Source organism: Bos javanicus, chromosome 8 (genome assembly GCF_032452875.1).
Source record: "Bos javanicus breed banteng chromosome 8, ARS-OSU_banteng_1.0, whole genome shotgun sequence".
Lineage (NCBI taxonomy): Eukaryota > Metazoa > Chordata > Mammalia > Artiodactyla > Bovidae > Bos > Bos javanicus.
In genome coordinates, this window is record NC_083875.1 from 81305442 (window position 1) to 81315784 (window position 10343).

The window sequence follows — 10343 nt, forward strand, 5'->3', positions numbered from 1 at the left end:
GTCTGGAAGGAATATCTATGAACAAGATCAAGTTGGGTTTTTTTAAAAGGTCGGTTATAGGGAACTCTCCATGTGGTCACAAGTGTTGGCTGAAGGAAGGACAGATGTGTGGAGGGAGTAGGCAGGCTGGAAGCCTGAACCACGTGGTCATGAGATCTATTTGTGTCTTCAAAGGCAGCCCAGGCCTACTCCTATAACTGCTTCTTATGCTTGATAACAGGCCTGACTTCATGGGTGGGGGAAGGGGTTGTCAAAGAGTATTCAATTCATGATCATGCATTTGGATCATGTAGCCAGCATATACCCTGAGAAAGCCATAACTGAAAAAGGCACACGTACCCGCAGTGTTTGCTGAGCATTATTTAGAATAGCTAAGGCATAGAAGCAACCTGGATATCCATGGACAGATGAATGGATGAAGAAGTTGTGGCACATATATATAATGGAATATTGCTGCTGCTACTGCTGCTAAGTCATGGCAGTCATGTCCTACTCTGTGCGACCCCATACACAGCAGCCCAACAGGCTTCCCCGTCCCTGGGATTCTCCAGGCAAGAACACTGGAGTGGATTGCTATTTCCTTCTCCATAGTGGAATATTACTCAGCCATAAAAAGCAATGTAGCTGAGTCAGTTCTAGTGAGATGGATGAACCTGGGGCCTATTATACTGAGTTAAGTAAGTCAGAAAGAGAAAAGTATCATATATTGACACACACATATGGAATCTAGAAAAATGACACTAATGAACCTATTTTCAGAGCAGGAATAGAGATGCAGACTTAGAGAACAGACTTTGGACACAGCAGGAAAGGAGAAGGTGGGATGAACTGAGAGAGTAGCATTGAAACACATGGATTACCATGAGTAAAATAGATAGCTAATAGGAAATTGCTGCATAACACTGGGAACTCAACATGGTACTCTGTGACAACCTAGAGGGATGGGATGACAACCTAGGTTGATTCTATGCCCTAGGTATTACAAATAGTTCTCAGTGAACATTGGAGGTATGCGTGTCTTTTTCAATTATGGCTTTCTCAGGGTTGGACACGACTGAGCAGCTTCACTTTCACTTTTCACTTTCATGCACTGGAGAAGGAAATGGAAACCCACTCCAGTATTCTTGCCTGGAGAATCCCAGGGACAGAGGAGCCTGGCGGGCTGCTGTCTATGGGGTCTCACAGAGTTGAACATGACTGAAGCGACTTAGCAGTAGCAGCAGGGTATATGATGGCTACGTGATCTAAATGCATGATCATGAACTGGATCCTCTCTGACCACTTCATCCCCCACCCATGAAGTCAGGCCTCAGTTATAAAGTGTAAGAGGTGGGAGGGAAGTTCAAGAGGGAGAGGACATATATGTACTTATGGTTGATTCACATTGTTGTATGGCAGATACCTGGAGAAGGGAATGGTAACCCATGTCTGTATTCTTGCCTGGAGAATCCCATGGACAGAGGAGCCTGGTGGGCTACAGTCTATGGGTCACAAGAGTCAGACATGACTGAGCAACTAAGCATACACAGCACACACCTGGTCTTCCCTGATAGCTCATTTGGTAAAGATCTGCCTGCTATGCAGGAGACCCCAGTTCAATTCCTGGGTCAGGAAGATCCCTTGGAGAAGGGAAAGGCTACCCACTCCAGAATTCTGGCCTGGAGAATTCTGTGGGCTTTATAGTCCATGGGGTTGCAAAGAGTCAGACACAACTGAGCGGCTTTCACTTTCACTTTCATGGCAGATGCCAACAAAATATTGTAAAGCAATTGCCCTCTAGTTAAAAATAAATTAAAAAGAATAAAGGGAATCCAGATTGGAAAAGAAGAAGTAAAACTCTCACTGTTTGCAGATGACATGATCCTCTATATAGAAAATCCTAAAGACACCCCCAGAAAATTACTAGAGCTAATCAATGAATATAGTAAAGTTACAGGATATAAAATTAATACACAAAAATCCCTGTATTCCTATACACTAACAATGAGAAAACAGAAAGAGAAATTAAGGAAACAATCCCATTCACTACTGCAATGAAAAGAATAAAATACTTCGGAATAAATCTAGCTAAATAAACAAAAGTTCTATATATAGAAAACTATAAAACACTGATGAAAGAAATCAAAGATGACACAAATAGATGGAGAAATATACCTTGTTCGTGGATTGGAAGAATCAGTATAGTGAAAATGAGTATACTATCCAAAGCAATCTATAGATTCAGTGCAATCCCTATCAAGCTACCAATAGTATTTTTCACAGAACTAAAACAAATAATTTCATAATTTGTATGGAAATACAAAAAACCTTGAACAGCCAAAGCAATATTGAGAAAGAAGAATGGAACTGGAGGAATCAACCTGCCTGACCTCAAACTATGCTACAATTTACAGTCATCAAGACAGTATAGTACTGGCACAAAGACAGAAATATAGATCAATGGAACAAAATAGAAAGCCCAGAGATAAATCCATGCACCTATGGACACCTTATCTTTGACAAAGGAGGCAAAAATATACAATGGAGAAAAGACAATCTCTTTAACAAGTGGTGCTGGGAAAACTCATCAATCACTTGTAAAAGAATGAAACTAGAATACTTTCTAACACCATACACAAAAATAAACCCAAAATGGATTAAAGATCTAAATGTAAGACCAGAAACTAAAAACTCCTAGAGGAAAACATAGACAAAACCCTTTCTAACATAAATCACAGCAAGATCCTCTATGACCCACCTCCCAGAGTAATGGAAACAAAAGCAAAAATAAACAATGGGAACTAATTAAACTTAAAAGCTTTTGGACAACGAAGGAAACTATAAGCAAGGTGAAAAGACAGCCTTCAGAATGGGAGAAAATAATAGCAAACGAAGCAACTGACAAAGAATTAATCTCAAAAATATACAAGCAGCTCATGAAACTCAATACCAGAAAAATAAACGACCCAGTAAAAAATGGGCCAAAGGACTAAACAGACATTTCTCCAACGAAGACAAACAGATGGCTAGCAAACGTATGAAAAGATGCTCAACATCACTCATTATCAGAGAAATGCAAATCAAAATCATAATGAGGTACCATCTCATGCCGGTCAGAATGGCTACCATTAATAAGTCTACAAACAATAAATGCTGGAGAGGGTGTAGAGGAAAGGGAACCCTCTTACACTGTTGGTGGGAATGCAAACTAGTACAGCCACTATGGAGAACAGTGTGGAGATTCCTTAAAAAAATTGGAAACAGAACTACCATACCACCCAGCAATTCCACTTCTAGGCATACACATCGAGGAAATCAGAATTGAAAGAGACACGTGTATCCCAATGTTCATCACAGCACTGTAGCTAGGACCTGGAAGCAACCTAGATGTCCATCAGCAGACGAATGGATAAGAAAGTTGTGGTACATATACACAATAGAATATTACTCAGCTATTAAAAAGAATGCATTTGAATCAGTTCTAATGAGGTAGATGAAACTGGAGCCTATTATACAGAATGAAGTAAGTCAGAAAGAAAACACCAATACAATATATTAACACATATATATGGAATTTAGAAAGATGGTAAGGACAATCCTACACAAGAGACAGAAAAAGAGACACAGATATAAAGAACAGACTTTTGGACTCTGTGGGAGAAGGCGAGGGTGGGATGATTTGAGAGAACAGCATTGAAACATGTATATAACCATATGTGAAGTAGATGACCAGTCCAAGTTCAAGGCGTGAAATGGCATTCAAAGCTGGTGCACTGGGACAACCCAGAGGGATGGGATGGGGAGGGAGGTGGGAGTGGGGGTCAGGATAGGGGATACATGTACACTCATGGCTGATTCATGTCAATGTATGGCCAAAACCACCACAATATTATAAAGTAATTAGCCCCCAATTAAAATAAATTAATTTTTAAAATAATTAATTAATTAAAAAGCCCAGTAGCAAATCAAGAGTTGTTTCTCAAAAGAGCACAGTTACTTGCCTACAGGAGCATATCATTGCTCTGTATTCCCTGGGGTCTCTGTAGTGATTCTCCCATCAGGACTTGATGTGAGTTTCATGTACGTTCTGATATGCCACAGATAGTCTAGAAATCATTGAATGTTCTGAGGCAAGTCCATTAGAGAGTCATATCTTATTCTGGGCTCCATACAAGGCTGACAGCTTTGGAGTCCTTGATAAATTGGTGCAAAGAGAACACCCAATATCCAAAGAGGCTCATTATGGACCATGCCTCTTTCTTGGTGGTAGGAGACATAATATTAAGCAGAAGTTGTTTCCTACTGAAAAGATAATAACTGAATATTTCCCAGCCCATTGGAGCTCCAGAAATTTTACACAAGTTATTTTACAATGTCTTTGGTTCACCTGCCTTACTAGAGTAACTAAAGAACCTGCTACTTCCTATTCTCCATGTTCTATCAGCCTAATGTCATTAGTGCAAGCATTAGTGGTATTTACTTTAAAATGATAATCTGGTTTCAATCTTCATGGATTAGATTTGGGCACAGAGTCAGAGTTGATACATCCCTGCAGGAGGGTGGCAAATGTATATTGCTGACTGTCAGGTAAAAGCAATATATTTCTGGTGTTCTCCACTTATTGAAACAAAGTAAAAACTATATACCAGCTAAATACCTGCCCATCAAATGTAAGATGCTTATAAATTTGCTCCAGTAATAAAATTTAGTGTGGATGAGCATCCACAATGGGAATTACTACCCAATAAAATTTATAATTTACCTTTATTGTATAGGATCATTCCATTTTTTGAATTTGCCAAACTGGGAAACATGTCAGAATGCAATAAAGACCATTAGACATTCATATTCAAATGTTTGATTGTAATATAATCTCTGAATTTTTCCTAGAAATAGAATTTTGCTTTCCATGTACTATTTAGTCTGTTTAGCCAATTATTCTGATCAGAAAATTACAATGGCATTCTATACTACTGAGAATTCATTTGATCTTGGCATATAATAGCTTTTACAATAAAATAGCCACAATTATTCAGGAGGGATGCCAGAAGGAACCTGTTAGATGTACAATATAATACAGCACATCCTTTCATTGGTGGTACTCAGTTTTGCCTTTATTCGAGAGGCTCTAGATTTTTTTGACTGACTCATACTATGGAGGTGGGTAAGAAATCTTATTTTCTAATGTAATAGCTTGAGCCAAATATCTCTTTCCCTTCATTCATGGGCTGCCTGTTGATTTCATTTCTAAGGACTTCATAATTTAAAAACCACAGCCAGAAATGTATACATGCCTTAAACTAAGAGTCTCTTAAAATCTTCACACTGTGCTTGCCCTGCTGCAAAATGAAATGACCACATCCACTTGGTTTCTGCTGTCATTTGAACTCAGGCATTCTGAGCTTCCTTCAACCACACCAAAATCAAGAAGCTTGACTCAACAGCAGGATTTTTCATCAGCATTTTTGATCTCTCAAGAACAGGTTGTAAAGCTCCTTCTAAATATTGTGATATTTTTCTCATCAACATAAATCTTCATAGCAAGAGTAGAGGGAGAGTCTTCTCAGTTCTATCTGGAGACAGAAAAGGGGGGCAGGCAAGGTGTATATGATGGATCCAGTTCAGCGTCTGTTACACAAATTCTTGAAACTACTGTCCCTGCATTATAAGACCTTTATTGGCCTTTCTGTGTTATTGAGTAAAGGCCAGCATTTAATCCAAGATTATATAAGTTAACCAAGAAAACAAGTAGAACCACAGCCGGTCAGCTGACCCTAGCCCACTTCACACTGAATCTCTAGTAAATACACCCATTAAATACTTTGAGTCCCATTTCTGATGAAGCATTCTCAAAATCCATTTCAAAAAAAAAAATCCATCTAGACTTTTAATGATATAGATTTACAAATCCTTTCAGGTTCTCCTAAACACAACATCTAAATTTTGCACTTCATCTTCCTAATCATATTATGTTTAAATCCTGGTGACCTCTGGAGCATCAATAAGAGATGGGGCATGTGGAAAATTACTGTCTTTCTTCTATACAGAAGATTCCTCTGTCAAAGGAAATGCTGCCTTTAAAAAGATTGGAGAATCTGAAAAGCACACTGAATCTCACTGTATCTCCTATTTCAATTACTGAGGTCCCCGGTCAAAGTCCTAATGTTTAGTAAAAGATCTGGTAAGATTGTAAATTAAACTGGTACTTAAATTAGCAACCTGCAGAGTCAATCTGTGAATTTCATTTTTAGCTGTTTTAGCCCCATGTCTACAAGCCAAAAGCAAGCTGCAAATATTCAGTGTTTTTCAAGCACTTTTGGCCATAACCTACATTATTCATGTAAAATAAATTCTCTATCACAAATAAGTTCACACATACATACAACTGAATGAAAAATTATATTAAATATTTCTTATTCAAGCTGGATGTAATGTACTTTGATATTTTCTCTTCTGTTATATGCTATTTTTAAATCCTTGGTCATGACTACATAATAACAGATTTCAACCACAATCTTATGAAGATTCTGAGTTTTATCCCAAGTCTTGAGGTAATAATTTCAAAGTTTGATACAGCTATTAAAATATCCAATGATGTTAGAAGAAACCATCCTATTCCTATGCTCCCAGAATTTCTCATTCTTTTAAAATTGGTTTAATAATGAATTCTAATAATCTCCATTTCCTTGAGGATCTATATTATGCAATCCATCCATTACTCTCTTTCTTGTCAATTTTTGTATATTTCAGAGTTCTTTGGATGCAAATAACAACAATTCATTCTGACTAACCCAAGTAGGAAAAAAAGGCTACTCAGGAATAAACTCAATAACGAAATCAAAAGAACCTCTTAACAACCAAACTTTGGAAAAAGTTTCAGGACCCTCAACTTTAGGAATGTATAGACTATCTCCTGAAGGTTCTCTTCCAGCCACATTTGCTAATGATTCAAATTTGTGGAAAAGAGTCTGATTGACCCCACTTGGTGTGGTGTGCCAGCCCTGTGGTGGGCACGGCAACAGCATCTTCTGATGGCAGCCCTACCAGAATCACATAGATAAGGAAGAGAAATAGGTTCCCAAGAAAGAGATGTTCCCAGACACAAATCACAGATGCTCACTAGGGTAAGCTGTATAATCAGGATAGCCGTCATTTTAGAGCTGAGTTCAAGGAAAGTCTAACTCATCAAACCTCAGAATCCCTTTCCAGGAATTCAGACAGATGTTCCCCATTCTCAGAGCAGGGACTACTCAATGACAGGGCTCTGTGATTCAGTCACTGATGGAGAATTCCAGATGTTCCATGTTCCAGCAGGCACTGCTGCCCTGGTCAGGGTAATAGGAGTTGGGGTGGGTGGCATTCTCAATGCTAAGTTCCCCTCATTATTTTTGATATGAGGCTGAAGCATTAAGAAAAATTCCCACCTTAATCAGAAATGTCTAAAAACAGTAGTTATCAAGACAGAATGCCCACCAGTGTAAACTGGAGTGCTCTTTCAAAATAAACGCGATCATGATAAAACCTCAGAGAGTGTGATGGAACCCAGATACAGTGCTGTGGACAGAGAGGTAGTCCTCAAGCATGTGTGTGTGTATTTAGGTGCAAAGAGTGAGACGTGACTCTTTGCAACTCTATGGACTGTAATCCACCAGGCTCCTCTGTCCGTGGGATTCTCCAGGCAAGAATACTGGAGTGGGTTGCCATTTCCTCCAGGGTCCTCAAGCATAGCCAGGGTTAAAACTCACTGACTTGGAAATCAGAGCAGCCCAAAGCCTGAGGTGAGAAGCACTGTTTGACCCAGTTCTGAAAATCACAGAAAAGGGAAACTAGGGGAAGGAGGTGACATACAGAGAAGTCTTCTATGTGTAAAATATATTCACCTAATAATTTCTCTTCTCCTCTCATCTTATCTTCAGATCACCATAATTACCTGAAATTCTGACATTTAACACTTCATCCTCGAGATAACCTTGAATATTAAGCCCTCCTAGCCACTAACATGTTAGGGAAAAAGATTCTAGGAGAAGAGTTAGGAATCAGAGATGTCAGGAAACTTTTGATACATAGTAAGGAGAGGCATGAATGATAGATGGTAATGAAGTGGGGATGGTGTGACAGAGACCACTGGTTGTCTTTGTAATATCCATTTTTCCTTCTTCCTCACTAATAGAACTGTAGTACAGGCTAGTTCAAAGACTACATTTCCCAGACTTCCTTATTGCTAGAAATGACCAATGAGATGTAAACAGAGGTAATATGATGCTCCTATATGCCTTCATAAAGGGGACTGACTCAGCTGGGAGGTATACCTTTCCATTCTTCTACTTCTGAATTTCACACTGAACTCATATTTAATGGCTGAAGTTCCAGATGCCATCTTGAACTATGAGGACATCTGCGTATGGAAGATGCTTGTGGAAATGGTGGAGCAGAAGAATTGTTGGAGCCTGGGTCCCTGATGACATGAACTTCAACTACTTGATCTCAGCCTTACACTGCCTACTTCCAGAACTTTCTTATATGAGGGAGAAACAAACCTCTAGTTTGTTAGGTTGCATACTGGGGTCTTTGGTTATATGCAGCCGCACTTAATCCTGAGGGAGAATCTGGAGTACAGCCCTATGCCCTAAGATACCATTTTCAGGAGACGTTATCAAAAGGAGAACTCTGAAATGTCTTAGTGTATTTTTTTTAATGGAAACAGTGACAGACTTTATTTTCTTGGGCTCCAAAATCACTGTGGACAGTGATTGTGACCGTGAAATTAAAATACACTTGCTCTTTGGAAGAAAAGTCATGACAAACCTAGACAGCATATTAAAAAGCAGAGATCACTTTGCCAACAAAGGTCCGTATAGTTAAAGCTATGGTTTTCCCAGTAGCCATGTATGAATGTAAGAGTTGGACCATAAAGAGGGCTGAGTGCCAAAGAATTGATGCTTTTGAATTGTGCTGGAGGAGACTCTTGAGAGTCCCTTGGATAGCAAGAAGATCAAACCAGTCAATGATATAAGAAATCAATCCTGAGTATACTTTGGAAGGACTGATGCTGAAGCTGAAGCTCCAATACTTTGGCCATCTGATGCATAGAATAGACTCATTGGAAAAGACTTCACCCTAGCAGGCCTCCCACCCTTACTGGTACTTCTCTCCCATCTCACTACTCATTACCTGTCCATCGTCACCCTGTCCCCCAAGTCCAACTCTCCTTGTGGTTGTCCCAGGTGTTGCTGTGGTCTTCTGGGCAGTTTTCTCTGACAAATACTAGTAATGCTATTTGTGTGAGCACCTGTCCAGCCCAGCACCCTCACTAGGAGAGGTGCCTCCTACTTGCCCGCAAAAAAACCAGACAGTACTCAGCAAGGACAAGTTAGCATGGTAATGGATGAAGAGCCACAGATTAGAGCTGACTTAATCCCCACTCCAGCACTCTTGCCTGGAAAATCCCATGGATGGAGGAGCCTGGTGGGCCACAGTCCATGGGGTCGCACAGAGTCGGACACGACTGAAGCGACTTAGCAGCAGTAGCAGCAATCTCTTAAAGGGGTTTCCCTGGTAGTCTAGTTGGTAAAGAATCCTCCTGAAATGCAGAAGACCCTTATTCGATTCCTGGTTGGGAAGATCTCCTGGAGAAGCGATAAGCTACCCACTCCAGTATTCTTGGGCTTCCCTGGTGGCTCAGATGGTAAAGAATCTGCCTGCAATGCGGGAGACCTGGATTCAATCCCTAGGTTGGGAAGATCCCCTGGAGGAGGACGTGGCAACCTACTCCAGTATTCTTGCCTGGAGAATCCCCATGGACAGAGGAACCTGGAGGGCTACAGTCCATGAGGTTGTGAAAGAGTCAGACATGACTAAGTGACTAAGAACAGCATAGCATTCTCTTAAAAAGCTTAGAGCTGAAATTAAATGCTGTAAATGAAGATCTTGGAGTAAAATTGTAGTATTTTGGAGGTTGTGTTTAGTTGTTTTACATGTATTTAAATATCTTTCCCAAGGTTACATTCTATAAGAGTCAGTTAGGAAAAAGTCTGAGATAGATGGAAGTTGGGATTATAAAGTTAAGTTATTCATGATTTGAGGTATTCATAACATGATTAAGTTATTCATGAGTTGCTAATAAGGGTAAGCCCCAGGGTCTTTGCAGTGACTAGTAGTGAGCACCCAACCTCTGACACAGCAGCCAGCAGGGTCCAGGGAGAGACCTCTCTGGGCTACAACAGAAAAGTAGATGCCCCTGCAAACCTACATGGCAGTTGGACTAGCCATGTGGTCCCTTGGCTAGCTGGGGTTCTGTACTTCCCATCCTTCCTGCTGTCCTCTTCTCTGACCACCTAGGAGGGCCTCCTTCTGGTGTGTCTGAC

The 10343-nt window shown here is 40.1% G+C and overlaps 1 long non-coding RNA gene across 1 annotated transcript; it reads right to left on the reverse strand.

Annotated features, from left to right (window-relative positions):
• Positions 1–5426: 5426 nt before the first annotated feature.
• LOC133253440 (uncharacterized) lies at positions 5427–7214 on the reverse strand. Its single transcript, XR_009738302.1, has 2 exons — positions 7100–7214; positions 5427–5552 (listed from the first exon to the last, which is right to left on the reverse strand). It is a non-coding gene; the product is annotated as an uncharacterized LOC133253440 (long non-coding RNA).
• Positions 7215–10343: the final 3129 nt, after the last annotated feature.